The sequence below is a fragment of the Schistocerca serialis genome, chromosome 7, assembly GCF_023864345.2.
Source record: "Schistocerca serialis cubense isolate TAMUIC-IGC-003099 chromosome 7, iqSchSeri2.2, whole genome shotgun sequence".
In the NCBI taxonomy this organism is placed as follows: Eukaryota; Metazoa; Arthropoda; class Insecta; order Orthoptera; family Acrididae; genus Schistocerca; species Schistocerca serialis.
In genome coordinates this window covers 464,003,081-464,022,284 of record NC_064644.1, presented here as the reverse complement: position 1 = coordinate 464,022,284, position 19,204 = coordinate 464,003,081, and positions in this window count along the sequence as shown.

Sequence of the window (19,204 nt, the reverse complement as noted above, 5' to 3'; positions counted from 1 at the left end):
ATACGTGCAAGAACCAAGAGCGAACAGTAAGACTTGGGGGGACTAAGAACGAATTGCTACTGTTCAGTCTGTACTTCGAAAAAGCAATGACTGAAATAAAAGAAAGTTTCATGAGTGGGATTAAAATTCAAGGAGGAAGGACATTGCTATACTTAGTGAAAGTGACGAAGAATTGCAGGGTCTGTTGAATGTAAGAAACTCTCTGACGAGTACAGAATATGGATTGGGAGTAACGGGGAGGGTGGGGGGGGGGGGGGGGGAGACAAGTAGCAGACATGAAAACAGAGAGAACTTAACGTCAGAACTGGTGATTATGAAGTAGACGAAGAAATTCTTATACCTTGCAAGCAAAACAACCCATGACGGACAAAGCCAAGAGGAAATAGAAAGTAGACTAGCACAGCAAAAGAGGTCATTCTTGGCCAAGAGAAGAATATTGGTGCAAGCTGTCGCTTGCTTTTTCACAAATATATATCTGGAAATGGTGCTAAATCTTATTATCTTTACATACAGAAAAGTATTATCTCCTCAACAATCTGCAAATCATGAGCGGCACCTTTAATTTTTATATATGAAATTAGCGAATTTATTAATGGCACTTTTGTTGCATAAATCTGCGGTCATTTACAGAACTCAAGTTCATAATCAGATAACTAATTTAATACACTGAAACTTGAATTGCTGGTGTATCCATGTATCACCACAATAAAATAGAAACAGTGAATGGGTGAAGGAGTATGAATGAGAACAATGGCGTATTTAACTTTATAAAAACAATTATAAATTTTTGTTCACCCTTTTATAATTACAATTGAGCTAATAAATCTTACAAAAAATGACAAACAGAAATCAGAAAAAGGAATGGTGTTTGATTGGCAATGCATTTATTGGGGTTGAAACTATACAAATTCCCCCTTGAATTAATTCCTCTTACAACGCAATCTGATTTTATCAAATGGAATCACCTACTACCAAGTGCACGACAAACTATGGTTCACGGAGGACAGGGAGCTGTGAATCTCTTTTAACAACCCTGCGCCATTGCAGCATTACTTTAAACCTTCCACCTTGATTCAGGGGGCAGTAGAAACGGCACGCTATGAGCGATGAGCAGCGACCTGCGGCAGCTGGGACGCGTTCATGAGAACTTGCAAACTACGCGGATTGGCGTTCTGATTATTACAACGCAGGAAACTTCCCTATCACAGCACTGAAATCCCGGCAGGTTGAAGAGTGAGGTGCACCCGCTCGCTGGCGTGGCCAACCAGTTCGACTCACAGGTACGACGGCTCGTGCTGGAATTCTCGAACGTCAGACGGCCGACTCAGGACGGGTAAGTTCACCCAGATGACACACGATATGTCGGATATGACATGCGGTTCCACTGTCGGTACAGTTGGAAACTGCTACTGGCTCTTAGTCCACCACAAGTTGCAGACCACAAATCTCACCCACTACGGAAAGACCTAAAGTTCTCCACCAGGGGAGGACCAGAAGATGAAGAAGGCAAAGAATCACCATCACTTTCCACCAAGCCTCGGTACGGGAGGCGAATTTGCAGATAAATCCCGGCTCCACGTCGTACAAACCAGTCGAGCTGTACTCGTTGAATCTCCCGCCTTGACTCTTCTGCTGGCCTGGTAGCCAATCCATACACAGCACCGGGATTCGCATGGTAGGGGAGAAAGCCTCTGCTTTGCATATCCTGAAAGAAGCCAATCATCGATTCAAAATCTCTCGTGTCTGAAAAAGGAAAATTTTAGGGTAGGGAAGCGACGTTCTCACGGTAAGCATGGCCATGTTTCGGCGAAAAACATCTACCTGGACGGAACCACAGTCACTCATTTACGAAGATATTTTCTTTCCAGGCCGAACATTTTCAATTTCGGAAAGTATGCAGTCGTGTACAGGCTACACATGCAGTTCTATGAACATTCGGCCCGCAATTTCTCCTTGTAAAAATGTCATAAAACACACATACCAAATGTATTACTGGGGAACACGGAAAAAATGACCTAAAATATCAATATTAATTTGACCAACAATGCAGTTAAAGTGAGAGAGTGGCATGCCACCTCTCACTGGTATCAAACATTGGCCAAAATTCGACGAAGAAATATTTGAGAATATACATTTGGAATGCAACAGTTTGTTGAACCATGGACAGTGGGAAAACCGGAGCAGAAGAGAATCGAAGTGTTTGAAATGTGATGCTAGAGAAGCAGGTTGAAAACCAAGTGGACTTACAAAATAAGGAATGAGAAGGTTATTCGCAGAATCAGAGAACACGGACAGGAATAGGCACAGAATGATAGGAAACATGAGGGAATAACTTCCATGGTACTAGAGGAAACTGTAGAGGGTAATAGCTGTAGGGGAAGACAGATAGTTGATCTAACAATGATTGAGGAAGTAGGGCGCAAATGCTATTTTGAGAGGAAGAGGTCAGCCCCCAGAGAGGAATTCATTCGGCCACATCAAATGTGTGGAAAGAGTGGTGGGAAAAAAATCGAAAGTCATGATATTTTTATGTCGGTAGTTGATACGAGCATAATTTACTAAACACGTACTGCCTCTATCAGGAGCATTATTCAGACATACTGCCATTTTAACTTATTTGCATTTTAACTTATTTGCATGCATTTTACAGCAAGTATAAAGTCGATTAATGTTCCCCAGAACTCCAGGAATTCCTGTTGATCCTAAATATGTTAGGAATAGCTACTGAGCTTCATGTTTATTGTTAAAAGATATTAGCCTACAGAACGTTGAGTTTACATCTCCAATACCCACGTTCTCTTTATAAAGATTGATGGAAAAACGCTTTCAGGTCATGACAGGAGGTCTATGTGTATTACGTAAAGGTGGATAGGGGAGTAAGGAAAGGAACTAGCAGTGTCAGTTGCATCGGGATTTTATGTGGAATCATCGGCGATGAGAGTAAATGTGTCCTGGATCGGCACTCGAACCCATGACCTCTCACGTACTAGGCAGTTGAATTAACCACTGCGCCATCCCATCACACTGTTCATCGCAAATCCGCGGACGATCTCGGCTTGTTTCCGGCCGACTTACATTCCCCACCTATTGCCATCTATCTGCAGTCCCCGCTCATTACTCCATGTTCGCTAATTTTAGAATCTCGCTGAAGGTCGAACATAAATATGCATCCGCACTGAAGGTTGCAGATCCATTGTCCATCGAAGCGAACCGATGAATGTAAATGTGCATTCACATAAAGGCTCGAATGTGTTGATAATAATTTTGCATTGACTAAAGTACATATTCAACCTTTCTTTAGATGTACCTTTGCGCTTCAAATGTTCTTCCTGTATCTGAATGTATCATCATTTGAAATAAGACTGCCCTATTATTGGTGTGTACGTCAAAATTTTGTATAAAAGGGGAATCTTTTCAGGGGATTTGAAGTCATACTGTTTATGTATTTATGTTCTTTTCTATTGAAAAGAGAAACAAGCTGAAGTCATTTCAACGGTACGCATAACGATATAGAATTTGCAGAAGGTTCCAAACGTAGACGGTGTTGCGTGAGAGCCCTGACGATATGCCGTCTTCTTTCCTCCTCTCTCCTCCACGTCAGCCAAATAGCAGTCTGCATGACTTGCCAGAGCAGAACCTGATGGCACGACGCTCGTCATCCTTACAAACAAACGAAAATCGAACGCGCCCATTACCAAAATTCAAAGACGTTCATACATCGATAATAAAAGAGGGAAAGATCTGCATATTACGTGAATACGACGATACGCTAAAGTCGTAGAAGCACCAAGGTATCCATACATATATCAACAATCTATTTCAAGGAAATTACAATGTGTTTAAGAAAAAGAGTCACGTATGTATACGATCAAAACTAGAACAAAAATTCCTCTAATGGTTTGTGCAGAGGCCAAAATCTTTTGCCATGTGGTACAATCTGACCTCTCACTCCCAATTTTCTGTCATGTGGAAGTAGACACTGCAGCTAGTAGTGCCTTTAAATGTTCCAATAGCCAGAAATTCAACGGATTCTGGCCCAATGAACGGGGAGGTCCTCCTACCAGACTTCTTCGACCAATACATTGTCCATAAAGCGTTGCGATGACGTATTGTAGCAAAACTTGTAGAAAGTGATCTGGTGCCCCATCCTGCATAAACTACAGTGTATGCAGGATGGGGCACGAGATAATTTTCTACGAGTTTTCTTAATGCAAGGATAACCATCAGTGTGCTTCAAATTACAACCATTCAGACAAGCGCAGCGAACTATAACAGTAAGGCTCTTTACACTTCCGAATACTGTACATGACTCTTCACAAGTAAAACGGTCCGCATTGGAAGAAGTACCGATTTCCGGAAATACAATTATGGGAACCTTTCTTCCAGTTTTGACCAATAATACTACCTCGTATAGTAATACGAAACACTTCATTCAAAGCGTCCTGTACTAGAATGACGAAAGATCTATGATCATAGCTGCACCTTTCAGTTGTAATGAAAAAACAAAGCATTGTATATGTATGAATCTCGGAAGACCTACTTTCCTTAATCGCAAATATCATTTAAACAGGTCGTGTCTCCAGACTCAGTGCCTACAATTTTCAACCTGTATCGTCATTTTACACTTCATCGAAAGGATGACACAGACGGCCCATTCTCCGTGAAACTGGGCAACTGTACACCAAGCATATCGTTCCTCCTCCCGCATACCGACTAGCATCTCAAGGTATGCAATACGGCTCCATATGAAACTAGCTTGAAACACAACTCACATACATCTAATCTACGAATGTTTATCTGGAGTCCTAAAGTAATTTCGTAGCAACAGCGCTTCACGAAACAGCACGAAACTGTACATCGTCAGCGCCCACCTACGTCTGTAATGCTATGGGGAAACAATACCAGTAAGCAGAGTATCGATCGCCACTAAAGAATTCTTCTGTACCCACGTCCCAGTGAAATACCCTCTCTACTTGCAATGACACAGACGCTACTGTAATACTTTGTTCATACAGCCCGGGAAACGAAGCGTGAATTTCCGCGCGAGGGTTCAGCTGGGCGGTCGTCCTGCAGCTCAGAGACGAGAAAAATAGCTACTGCAAACATTAGCAAAAGAGTGACACCGGTAATTGGCAAACGGCTCTATTTCCGGTCAGACAACTGTTTGATTAAGTGTGGAGCGTAGCAGACACTGCGAGAAGCGAGATGAAAAATCGGACAAGCGAACCGTGAATTTGTCGCTCGAGTGGCGACACTGTCGAAAACACGAGTTGCGTCATGGGAAGACAATGCTTTTCGCGGTGAAGACAGAACAGTGTACAAGCAGGGGTCTCTCCTCACTTTGTTCGGTGGCTGTAACGCGAGACGCATAGATCGTTCACTGTCCGAGAAGTAAAAAATTTAAATCTAGAATTGAGAACGAACGTCTAGATTTCCTTCCTCTCTTATTTTTTAAATTGGTATTAAAATGTTTTACATTAGTATTCAGACATGTCTGAAATGTCATATGTGTGTTTGGGCAGGGGGGGGGGGGGGGGGGAGTTACAACCTCTGTTCATTTGGTTGCATCCATGTACTAGTTCAAATGGCTCTGAGCACTATGGGACTCAACTTCTGAGGTCATCAGTCCCCTAGAACTTTGAACTATTTAAACCTAACTAACCTAAGGACATCACACACATCCATGCCCGAGGCAGGATTCGAACCTGCGACCGTAGCGGTCGCGCGGTTCCAGATGAAGCGCCTAGAACCGCTCGGTCACAACGACCGGCATGTACTGGTGAAAATAGATCTAAATTATTGCATACGTACAAATTTTAATTTTGTTGTTGCGAAAACACTATTGGTATACCCTATCTGCTCAGGTACAGGAAACCTACACTACAACCGTAAAGTCATCGCAAATGTTTTTGAATATAGGTTGCGCAACGCTATTAAAGGATAACTTTTACGAAACACCGTAATTGTCTATCATTATGATGTAGAAGTTTGAAATTAGGCTTAAAGATGCCTCCAATCTTGCTCTTTAAAGGTGCAAAAGCGCGTCGCTCTGCGATTTCACCCTTGGGCTCAGCAACACTACGAAGACCAAAGTGTTGACACGTACGAAGAAAGCTGAGGCTCAGAATGTGAAGTGTAAGATCGGTTAGTGATGTCACAATTGCACCATATTTCACAATTCTGCCCTTTGTCCGCAGATCGTGGTCTATTCGCTAGCGTTGCTGTCTCTGGATCACGGGGTCCCAGGTTCGATTCCTGGCCGGGTTGGGGATTTTCTCTGCCCGGTGACTGGGTGTTTGTGTCGTCCTCATCATTTCATTATTATCATCATCATTCATAGTGACTATATTGGACTGTAAAAAAGTTTGGACTGTGTAAAAATTGTGGCTTTGTAAGAGCGCTGATAACGTAGTTAACCCTTTGTTTCCTGACATAAGAAAAAAATTGCTTTTTAACATTTTCTTTGCAGAATTTATGCTATTGTGGCCTCAAATGACGGTAGGATTTTTTGTAAAATTTTATCTTATTTTTCACAACTTTTTTCTCTCCTGGTACTCAGAAGTACCGTCAGACTCCGTTGACAGAATCACAATATGCGCAGAAAAATGATCCAATTTTTATAACTAGTATTTTATTCCACATAAACATTAAATATTTTTACATTAGAAAATTAATTAACAGAAATATGATATGATATTTCTGAATTTTTTTTTAAATTTCGCATAAATTTATTCTAGAGCAACTTCACAATACATAGTAACTTAGCTATACATATCACATATTTCGTGTTAGTGATACCTCATGAAATTGTAGGAAACAGTTCTTTTTCTCATTGGAGCACAAATACACTTTACATGTATTACATTGTGAATGTGGTCTCGACTGAATTTTATTTTTCGCACACATTTCGCATCGTCCTCTTTTACAACTGAACACTGCAAAATGGTTTTCTCGGTTGCCAAGATGTACATTCTTCGGAACAGAAAAGCTATCCTTCCTTCTCTTTGGGGGAGTTATTTCATCTTTACCAGAGTTTCTCTTTTTGAGATTTGGCACTTGCTGTTCATTCATTAGCCCTAGTGCCACAGAACTCCTGAATTCCAGCAGTGGCAGTGCCCCATGTAGATCACTGAAAATGACGTAAGCATTGACAAAAGCAATTTCTATTGCTCCCCAGAAGAGACGGTGCCACCATTTCTTTGATCGCCTGCCAAGACCATAAGTTGAACGTAATCTGTCTGCATGATCCACACCACCCATGTGTTTATTGTAATCACATACAATAACTGGTCGTGGTATAGTCATACTAGTTCCATCCTTCTGTTTTCTTGTCACTACGCTCTGTTCAGTGCCATGGAAGTTTGACGCAAAATACACTACTTTATTTTCCCTCCATTGAAATACTGTTAGGTCTAAAGATGACTCTCTGTGATTTGATTCCCCACGGTTTAGACATTTTTCTTTAGGTAAATTCCCCGGAAAACCTTTCCTGTTTGTTCTAATTGTTTCTGTGTGAGAAAAAGTGAACAGAACAACTAGTGAGAGGTAACGCATTGTTGCTACAATAAAGTGTTCGCACAACCTGACGGTACTAATAAGTCCGCCTTATATTTTCCACTTTATCTCATTCACTTGTAACGTAATGCTTCAAACTATTATAAAAAAACAAAGAAGGTAAGAACGTACAATGGAAAACTCAACGGAAGTTTCAATAAATTGCACACAGACTCAGGTAACACCATTGAAACAAGCACATACAATCTTCTGTTTTCACAGCAGCGCGCAAAAAACAAATGGCTCAAATGGCTCTGAGCACTATGGGACTTAACATCTGTGGTCATCAGTCCCCTAGAACTTAGAACTACTTAAACCTAACTAACCTAAGGACAGCACACAACACCCAGCCATCACGAGGCAGAGAAAATCCCTGACCCCGCCGGGAATCGAACCCGGGAACCCGGGCGTGGGAAGCGAGAACGCTACCGCACGACCACGAGATGCGGGCGCGCAAAAAACAATTTCAAGCTCTGACCGCCAGAGAGGTCTATGTATTGCACAATAACATCTATGAAACAGTAGAGCAGAGTTACTGTTACGTACCGACGGGCTCTCAGATCACGAAACTGCACCACGAGAAAATAATGAGAGTCAAAACTTACTGGTACTTTTAAGTACCGTCAGGCAACAAAGGGTTAAAACCAAACATCACCACAATTCGGCCCATTGTCACTGTGGACGTCTCAGATGATCGGAAAGTCGTCAAACATTTCCTTGCCCACATTTTACCCCTTATCTTGACGCCTCTGCGAGGTCAGAACCTCGATGCCCAGCATTTAAATCGCGCAAGTTTCTTGTGGGTGGCCTTGGAAAAAATTTCAAACACGCTACCACTCAGAATCGACACAGAAAGGTATTTGGGGACGGGGAGGGGGGTAGACATACAGAACACCGATGAAGTCACCACTTCCCTTGTGGCGTTGATTTCCACAGATAACGCGGTCGATGACAAGAGTTCGCCGAGCGATGAGCAACTGGATGATTCGTTCCTTCTCTACGGACATCTGGGCTTGCATCACGTGGAATGTGTAGCGCGACCATTGATTTTGCTCTTGTGTACAGGCTAAAGCCGTTAGCAACCTTTCAAAACCATTCGACAAAATCTGAACGTCATACGAGATAGCAAAGGGTGTTCATGCTTCTTCAGCCCTCCTGTTTCATGTATTCCTGTGGTGTTATCACGTGGGGTATGCGACATGGATGCGCGCATGAATAAATAGGCTAAGGGCCCCTTTTAAGACCTCAGTTCTGTAACTCCGCCTGTACCAACCGCGCACCATTTTTGGACACTTTAAAAATGGTTCTGTACAGAAACAGTTTTCCTTGGTACCATGGTTACAGGCACACCTTTCGATGTCCCTTAGATTTCGCATTTAGCCAGCACCCATTAGTTCAGCAATGTAGTGCCACTCAGCTGAGGTGCGTCGAAATTGTTGGCTGACACATGGGTGCCTCAGTACAGCATTACTCTGGTTCAATGGAGAACTGTAAATCAAACATGGTACACATACGGTCTATCAGCAGTGGAGAAGTATTTTGTGAGAGTTCATTGGCTAAGACATGTGGACTGTCAGTGGAAACATTAAAAACCAGAATTATTTTATGCCGTGGATGCAAAGAAAGCAGACAGTTTCAACTCAGCGGATCCTACTTTCGTATGACAACCGTCAAGTGAACACTGTTGACAACTACAAACACTTGTAGCATCAGTCTCGTTCAGTTTCTCTCAGATCTGATAAACATCATTTTCTGGCAGTATACAAGAGCTGGTCTGTAACTGTTCAAATGGTTCAAATGGCTCTGAGCACTTAACATCTATGGTCATAAGTCCCCTAGAACTTAGAACTACTTAAACCTAACTAACCTAAGGACATCACACAACACCCAGTTATCACGAGGCAGAGAAAATCCCTGACCCCGCCGGGAATCGAACCCGGAAACCCGGGCGCGGGAAGCGAGAACGCTACCGCACGACCACGAGCTGCGGACAGTAACTGTTCATTCACGTCTACTAAGCTAATTGATTTTGATGTAACGTATCACAGTGTACATACACAGTTCAAGACTGGAAAACGTTGTGCAGTGTTGATTCCTGATATTCCTTGGCGTCTACTTGTTTTACGTATACGTTGAGAAATATCTGTCAACTTCCGCACTTAAAGCTTGCGAAGTACATTTACTCAACGACTGGTGAATTAGACTGGTTGTGAGATGTGGAAATCGTCATCATCGTCTTGTCACATATGTAAAGGATCATACTTTTCTTAGGTACTTACGAGGAGAAGTAACTCAGTATGGGTTTTGAGTCACATCTCAGTCAATGTCCTGGGAAACTGTTCCTCGCGTAGGTGGACATGCGTTTATTGTTTTGCAACATTGTATGATAATGTAACTCTTGTGTATGTTCAACAGTATCTGTAAAAACTACGTTTCATTTGCAATAAATGACCACAGATGAGTCGGTCACTGTGGCCGAGCGGTTCTAGGCGCTTCAGTCCGGAACCGCGCGACCGCTACGGTGGCAGGTTCGAATCCCACGTCGGGCATGAATGTGTGTGCTGTCCTTTGGTTAGTTAGGTTTAAGTAGTTCTAAGTCTAGGGGACTGATGGCCTCAGATGTTAAGTCCCATAATTCTCAGAGCGATTTGAACAATTTTTGACAACAGATGTTATTTGATTCACGGAGTACGGTGATTCCTCTCTACACCCTCATTTCGGGAACACAGTGTGACTTACACTGAATAGAATCGTATAAATTATTGTTGCAGCTATTTTGGTAGTTGATATACTTTTCAGGTTTCCTTTTTTTGTTAAAAATTAGTTTCCTTGACGAATAACAGTATTGTGTAGGAATGATGTACGTAGGTCATGAGCTAAGATATAACGAGTAAGTAGAAACGTATAAAGTCATCCTTATCTTTTAGGTTTTAAAGCTTACAAAACCTGCTCGTGTGTTTGAACTTCTCCTATAGTTAGTTGGTTGGTTGGTTGGTTGGTTGGTTTGGGGAAGGAGACCAGACAGCGTGGTCATCGGTCTCATCGGATTAGGGAAGGATGGGGAAGGAAGTCGGCCGTGCCCTTTCAGAGGAACCATCCCGGCATTTGCCTGGAGTGATTTAGGGAAATCACGGGAAACCTAAATCACGATGGCCGGACGCGGGATTGAACCGTCGTCCTTCTCCTATATTGTTACTGTTATACGGCCAATGACAAATCATCATTTTTCACGTATGCTCATTGCAGAGCTGTCTAAATTCGATCTTCATCGAAACCAGTTACTTCTCCATAAAGTGGCAAATCACTTTTCTTTAATCCCCAGTTTCTCTTAAAGACGTATTTGCTGTCAAGAGCTAGTACACAATATTTAGAAATGCCACCTTCATCTTTAACCTGATACTGGACACTAAAAGCAACGTTTCTTTTCCACTTAACACTTCATTACATTAATTCCATAAACAGCATGAACGTAGAGCACTTGCCCGCGAAAGGCAAAGGTCCCAAGTTCGAGTCTCGGTCCGGCACACAGTTTTAATCTGCCAGGAAGTTTTTGCATGAACGTGTTTCGAAATTGCAATATAATAATTGAGTTTATACCCATAAAATGACAAATACCGAATGACAGATAACAAACGGCGAATAGTTTTATAAGTAAGGTGTTCCTGCATTAGGTATGGAAACCCGCTACACACATAAGCATCAATCTATCACTTGCATCCATTAGATTTCCTGGAACATGCAGTGGTGACTTTGGGCACTGTCATGTTGATGTGACTACTGTGAATGCAAATATCAACTCGTCTTGAAGTATGTATTGAGCTTGCTGTATGATTTACTCTACTTCAGGGGTGCGTTCACTTCGGGCTAAAGTGATGCCGAAGTGGAATTGTGCAGAAACTGTAGTCCGCGCATTTCTGTTATCTTTGTAGAACTGTAGTTACATCATCGCTCATTTATTAAATGATGGCGATGCAGACGAAGGGATCATTTTATCCTTATCACAAAGAAATCTTTGCATGAATATTTATGAACCAAGATAAATTAGCAGTTTACCTATAACAACTTTTCGTAGATATTTAATTTAATACATAAAATATTATACAACAACAGTGAAACTTTTTGGGAACTAAGAGGTGAAAGTCGATCAAAGGATTCCGAAATGACATGATCTACAGTCCGACTAACACTCCAGTCGCTAGACTTTTCTCATTCTCGTAGGGCAAAGGGAAACCAAAAAAATAATTAATCATCCAGAGAATACCCGAGTGGCCGTTGTGCCCAGAGGGTTAGAGCAACAAGGCCACATAACTATAAAGGGCTAAACAGATTGCTAAAGCTGTTTTCACCTTGGAAAAAGTGTACTGAGGAGAACAAGAACTTATTTACAGAACAAATAGCATACAGTAAGAAGTTAATTACATAATGTAATTACTATTTATTTTTCTAGAAGAGTTCATTATTACTACTGAGGAAGAGTACAGTAATTCAAAAAATTTTGTGCGTAGTTTTAGCACAAAGAGCCATTTTCGTTGTCGCCACTAGCTACGCACCGATCAGGGCCTCACATTACGTATCGTAGGAACTTCACCACAACCTCAACAAAGAGACATCTTCTGGCAACCAGACTGCACCTCCCTTCACCCATTCACGTCTCTTTATCTAAATTATGAGTAGAATTATTCTTACCGGGAAGTTCTAATGCTGCGCATTGTAGGTCCTTAGAAGGGAACCTCCCCATCGCACCCCCCTCAGATTTAGTTATAAGTTGGCACAGTGGGTAGGCCTTGAAAAACTGAACACAGATCAATCGAGAAAACAGGAAGAAGTTGTGTGGAACTATGAAAAAGTAAACAAAATATACAAACTGAGTACTCCATGCGCAAGATAGGCAACAACAAGGAAAGAGCGAACTCCTGCAACATCAAGGATAGTGTGAGCTCAGGAGTGTTGTGGTCCCGTGGTTAGCGTGAGCAGCCGCGTTAACGGGAGGTCCTTGGTTCAAGCCTTCCCTCGGGTGAAAAGATTAACTTTTTATTTTCAGTTTATGTGACAAACGCTTATGTTATCATCATTTTTTTGGGAGTGATTATCACATCCACAAGAAAACCTAAATCGGCCAAGGTAGAAGAATCTTTTTACCCATTCGCCAAGTGCACAAATTAGGTGGGTCGACAACATATTCCTGTCATGTGACGCACATGCCGTCACCAGTGTCGTATAGAATATATCAGACGTGTTTTCCTGTGGAGGAATCGGTTGCCCTATGACCTTTCGATCAAATGTTTTCGGTTCCCCTTTGGGAGGCACGTCCTTGCGTCTACTAATCGCACGGTTTTGCGGTGCGGTTGCAAAACACAGACACTAAACTTATTACAGTGAACAGAGACGTCAATGAACGAACGGACAGATCAGAACTGCGAAAATGAAGAAAGTAAACTTTTCACCCGACGGAAGACTTGAACCAAGGACCTCTCACTCCGCAGTTGCTCACGCTAACCACGAGACCACGGCGCTCCTGAGCTCACACTATCCTTGATGTTGCAAGAGTTCGCTCTTTCCTTGTTGTTGCCTAGCTTGCGCATGGAGTACTCAGTTTGTATATTTTGCTTATTTTTTCGTAGTTACACACAACATCTTTCTGTTTTCTCGATTGATCTGTGGTTTTTCAAGGCGTATCCACTGTGCCAACTTATAATTTAATCTGAGAGGGGTGCGATGGGGAGGTTCCCTTGTTAGCATTCACGTCGAAAGCTGTTGTCTCCAACAGCAGGAGACTGTCGTAAGTTTTCTTTCCTTGTTTTAAGGGGAAAATAACTGAATACCTCTAAGCATCTTCCTGTCAGTATTAAGTATTTGTTCACATAAATAACAATGAAAACAGAAGAAAAATTTTCAGTTCAGGCCAGGTATACTGGACTCTGGCTGGACAATCCACACTACTAGACGCCATTCCGTGTATGTTACGTTTTAGATGGTTACCACCTCCGATGAAACAGTCGTCGACAAGGGAATTCGTCTCAAAGTAACGATTCTTCCGACACAATTACGGTTGTTTGGTTGATTTGCGAGAGGGGACCAAACAGCGAGGTCATCGGTCCCATCGGATTAGGGGAGGATGGCGAACGTAGTCGGCCGTGCACTTCCAAGGACACAATTATCTTAGAAGAACACAACTTGTTAACCAAATTTGTAATAATTACCTGCAGTGAGATGTTACGTTAGATCATAGGGTCTCAGAGCCATGCAAAACTTGACTGCCAGGCAACTCGATATATTCTCTCCCCTCCCCCAATAAACATTCGTAACTGATGGGATATTGAGTGAAACATTTACCGTAAGATTGCTGACTGCACGGACTCACTAATTCAAATGGCCGTATGCCCACAGTGGCCATTATGCCAATCGCCACCCCAATGTATTAATTATCAGTGTTTAAAATACCGATTAATATTCAGCAGTAGCAAAGAGTTAACAAATATTCAGTACCAGAAAGAAGAAAACAAATGGCAGATACTTCCTTATTTCGATTGTGTGGTACAATACCATGCAGATAATAATTGCATTAATTGTCAATAGACTGATTATCAGTTTAGATATGGTTATTTCGGTTTCGTTTATATAATAGAAGAAATCATTAAGGTGATTACCTATCTACACCTGTACATTGGAGAAGTCGGGCTTGAAGCAAAAAACGTATGTAATTTGTGTAGTTGTGAGTAATAACTACCTAAATATTTGCTTATCCGTAGATAATTAAAATTTGTGTATTTAATGACACTTAATATGCTATGGAGAATACACTATCTTCTCACATACATCGTTTTACTCATGTAGCCGTTTGGTTGAGCTGATTTTTTTTTTTATTAGTTCCTCTGTCCCATTACAGAAGTCACTAATCCACTTTGTCTAAATTTTACAGGAACCAAATACTACCATGTTGAAATATAGTTAATCTCATGGGTACTCTGTAAGACAACAGCACTATTACTGTTTATGTTCGGTAAATGTCAGTTCTACCCTTCATCTGCACAATAGTTCTAGTTTTATACATGATTTAATCTGATTGCGAAAGAAGATGTTAGTTAAACAGTCTCCCACATACAATGTTTATTCTTGAACTCTGAACTCCATACTTTGTATTTTCAGGGAGTGTCACAATCTGTCCTCTAAATTTGAAGAAATGTCCTCTGTAGCACACGAATAATGTGCACTGCTTTACCTGCAGTCTGGTGATTTGATGAATTCGTGTAATCATAGGAGAATCGTAATCTCTTCCGGACAATTGCTTTTTGTTTACGGTGATATTACAAGAGAGTAACTACATGAAAAGGAGTAATGACTCCATAAATGAACTGAAATATTCATTTGCAAAATAAGAGTTGTAATTATCCATACTTTAATGAAAATATAAGGTCACTTCTGAGGTCTCCAAATATGGTGTCACCTCACAACTATTAAACTAAACTAAAATCAACATCATTAGTAGGTTTACTCATTGTCGAGTGTAATTTTCATTTCTCCAGTAACTGAATCTTTGGCTAGACGCCTCTACCCACGTTGATCTTCAGCCCTTCTTGATGTGATGTAAAGAGGTAGTCGGGTAATCTTCTTCGCTTGAGTGACTGATCCAGTTGCTGATCTGTTTAGTGGCCTTCTGCCTTCGATTTTGCTTTGCAAGAGGATATTTTCTAAATTATCTCATTCTCTTCCCAAAATTTGGCCAAGGAACGGGAATAATCTTTGACTCTGAAGAGGAACTTACTGTGACGCGAAGATCTTCTATAATGGAAGCACTGCGTATTCTCTCTGTCCAGGTACACGTAACATCTTCTACCTATGCCAAACGGAACGCATGAGTTCGGCCCGTCACTAGCTTTCATCGTCCACATCTCGCACGAACACCACTGACTCCAACACGCACATCGTTGTTGATTTGGATAATGTTCGCTTGTGTCCGATATTAAAGATTTTTTTGACGGATAGTGTCGTTGGCGAGTTATGGAACAGTACGGTTTTGACTTAAATAGATTTTGCTGAATAATCATCAGAGAAAATCTCGCTGCTAGTGAACTTAGTACTCGAAAACGGGTATAATAGGTTAAATATTTCTTAAGAAATGGATTTAATGAATTTTATTATTCTAGTACATCATGTAGTAATACATCATGACAAGGGACAGATCATATTAATAAGAACGCACAAGAACTGTAATGATACATTTATTGTGTAAGGAGTCGTTTCCTACGTGAAAAATATCAGGTTACACTGCTAACGATCTTCATAGCAAATTGTCACAGTGTTGTGCCAGTATCATGAAGGAAGAATTCTAGTTATTTTACATTACGTTGAAGGCACACTTCCGTGTGCACTTGTTATGAATATTTTTGGCAGGGTAGCGTGATGTCATTTCGAACGAAACCAGTTGCCATGTAATAGATGTGTACCAATGCAACTGTGGTTCTGTGGTTGTTTCTTATTAAGCATTAACAAACCCCCCCCCCCCCTCTCCCCCTCACTCCTCTCCCCATCACGAAATTCAAAGAATTGAACTCTCATGCACAAAGCAGCATCAAATGACCGATTAGTTTAGAAATGTATTAATGATCTGTCGTTAAACATGTAAAACCTTTATGGTTGAGGATTCAAAACATATACGTTGGTTTTATTCGTTTCTAATTATTCATCCATATGTTAATGGAAAGCCCCAACCGAAACATTTGACTGCACTGGATGAGTATAGTCTAGCTATTTTGAGCCCTGTTTTAAGAAATAATTAGTTTTTCACGCAGATCACTGTTTATGATGACGTATCTGCCAAACTTTGTGCCGTAAAATGATAATTATGCAGACACATTTAGTGGAAATATGGAAACTGAAAGATGTGGTACGAATACAGCCAGTTCTAGGGAAGCAATTAACTCAAACGTCACGCCTCATACTGAAGTTTTACTTCATGAGCAGCGGAAATGTAGTAAGGTATAATTTTTTTCTTTTCATTATTTCCCAGGTATTGTTAACGAGAAATGATTCTGGAAAGGTTTGAAATAGTGTATAAATTGTTGGAAGCCACTAAGCGCTCTCATTCTCAAATACTGTATGTCTAAAATGTACATAATTTTCGTGCTGTGAGTTAGGCTCTCCAAGACATATAGGGGAAGGCGGGGCAAGACGGAGAGTTAGGGTAAGACGGGGAAGGGCTATAAGTTACAGTTAGAGTGCTGCCATCTGTGGATACCTACGACAACATCATCAATACACAGGTCCCAGTGTGTTGACATTGCTGAATCTTAGTTTCGCGGCGGTTTCTATGAGCTTTGCAATGTACGTACAATTGTTATACTGATTTGCAATGTCTTACACCTTCAGAGGTCCTAAAACATGTGTTTCGTGAGCATTTATCCAAACTGTATATATAGCACTGAATAGTATGTCTTATTAACAGTGAACTGTTGTGTCAGTAGTCAATGTTCACTAAATAGTGTTCATGTAGGCGTAACATAACCTGACAGCATGGTAGGAGGCAAGACGGTGTGGGGCAAGATGGGGAGCTTCCCCGTCTTGCCCCTACTATTTGTCCAACCGTTACATTCTTATCGTCTCATGTGTTTACCTCGCTGCGGGTTTTGAACACGTTCATTATACGTTGAATACAATTGTAAATAGAATGGTATTCATTTTTCCATTATTTTCTAATTAATTACAAAGTATGCCTTAGGCTATATGGTGAATACAAACACACAAAACGTGCAAAGTCAGTATTCTTGCTATGCTTTAACGACTGACTATGGAAATAGGTATGTACTATATAATATAGATTACCAGGAATGATCTGACTCAATAGTACGTTCCACGTGTTTTACTTCAGATGGTTCGCAAGTATCGGCGGCAAACGTATAGGCAAGATTGGTCATTGGAGTCAATGGAAGGCGCTGTAAATGTTGTTATAGAAGGTCATATGGGTTCTTTCAGGGCTGCTAGACAGTTCAGCGTGCCACATACAACGATTGAACGACATGTGGCAAAGAAACGTGCTAATCCTGGCTATACAGTTGTGAAAAGGTTAGGACCAATCACTAGTGTGTTTACCCCAGAACAAGAAGCAGAACTTAAAGACTACTTAACACAGATGGAAGTACACTATTTTGGCCTAACACTTAAAGAACTTTGTGGACTTGCTTTATAGGTAGCTGAACGAAACAACATCAAGCATCCATTTAATACTGCAGCCAAATCTGCTGGAAGAGATTGGTCAAATGGGTTTCTTGCGCGAAATCCTACCTTAAAAATACGAAAACCATTGGACGTGGCATTTATGAAACTTCTCAGTATATTTTACGAAGATGAGGTAAGATCGTGGCTTCGCACCCATCCTGGAAAAGTTGTTACGCTGCATCAGATCGCAAGTTTATTCGGCAAAGCCTTCATTCATTCAGCTGCAATGTCCACAGCAGTGAACGGGTTACGGAAAGCAGGCATTTGGCCTGTAAACAGAAATGTATTTCAAGAAAGTGATTACCTTCCCTGTTCAACTACAGACATTCATCAAGCTCACACATCTGAAGTTAGAGAAACGGAAGAGCAAATACCAGAGATGTTGCCAAGACGTAAAACACCTGAACAATTAACAACTGACGATCAAGCCATTGTTTCGTCTAACTTTCAGGTTACCAGCCCTGAAATGGTGTTAGCTATTCAAAAGGTGGATAAATAAACCAAAAGGAAACCATCTAACAGGCGTGGAAAACCCGTTGTTTTAACAGCATCTCCTTATAGGAGTGAACTATATGAAGAAATTAAACGAAAAGGAGTCCCCAAACGTGCTACATGTAAACGAAAACTCTTCTCAAAGACGTTTAATAAAACTGGGATACCACCAAAAGGACATAATGACAACGAAAAAGTGACGAACGTTAGTGTCATCTTAACCACCCCTTCATGCTCAAGGGATAATAAACTGAGGTCCAACGACAACGAGGAACAGAGTGAAGAATGTTTATACTGCTATGACTTCTCTGAAGGAGGCTGGATACGGTGTATTACCTGCGGACGCTGGGCCCACGACACTTGTGCAGGGATAGAAAGTGATGATGACGAGGCTGTCCACACTTGTGTACTATGCAAAAGTAAGAGGCCTAAATAAAACGTAATACCTGATCCTACAATTCGCAGAACCATGTTTCGAAACCTTATCGTCTCATTAATTTTTTATTCCAGTCCTTATTTAAGCTTTAGAGATGAATTCATGCTAGTTCCCCATGTTACCCCGCATATGGGTAAAGACGGGGAATTGGTAGTTTATGTTTCAAATTGAGATATTTCCAACTAAATGTAACAAGTTTGCAGGTTTCTTTGCATGCTATTGTAATTCAGTGGTTAAGTAAACAAATTATAATCAAACCTACTTGAATTTGTTTATTTGTGTCCCTTTTGTAAGGGTTTAAAGTTAGCTACCCCATCTTGCCCCGCCTTCCTCTACATAGTTTTTTAATTCAATATTTTACTTTCTGTGTTAATTAGATTATGAGGGCATTTATAGTTTTTAAATTCCATCAGTAATTATATGAAGAACTAAAAATCAAATTTTTGTTACCCCTAGAAGCCGTTAGGTAGGCAACGTACAAAAGAAACCTTATAAGGGTTTAGCCGTTTA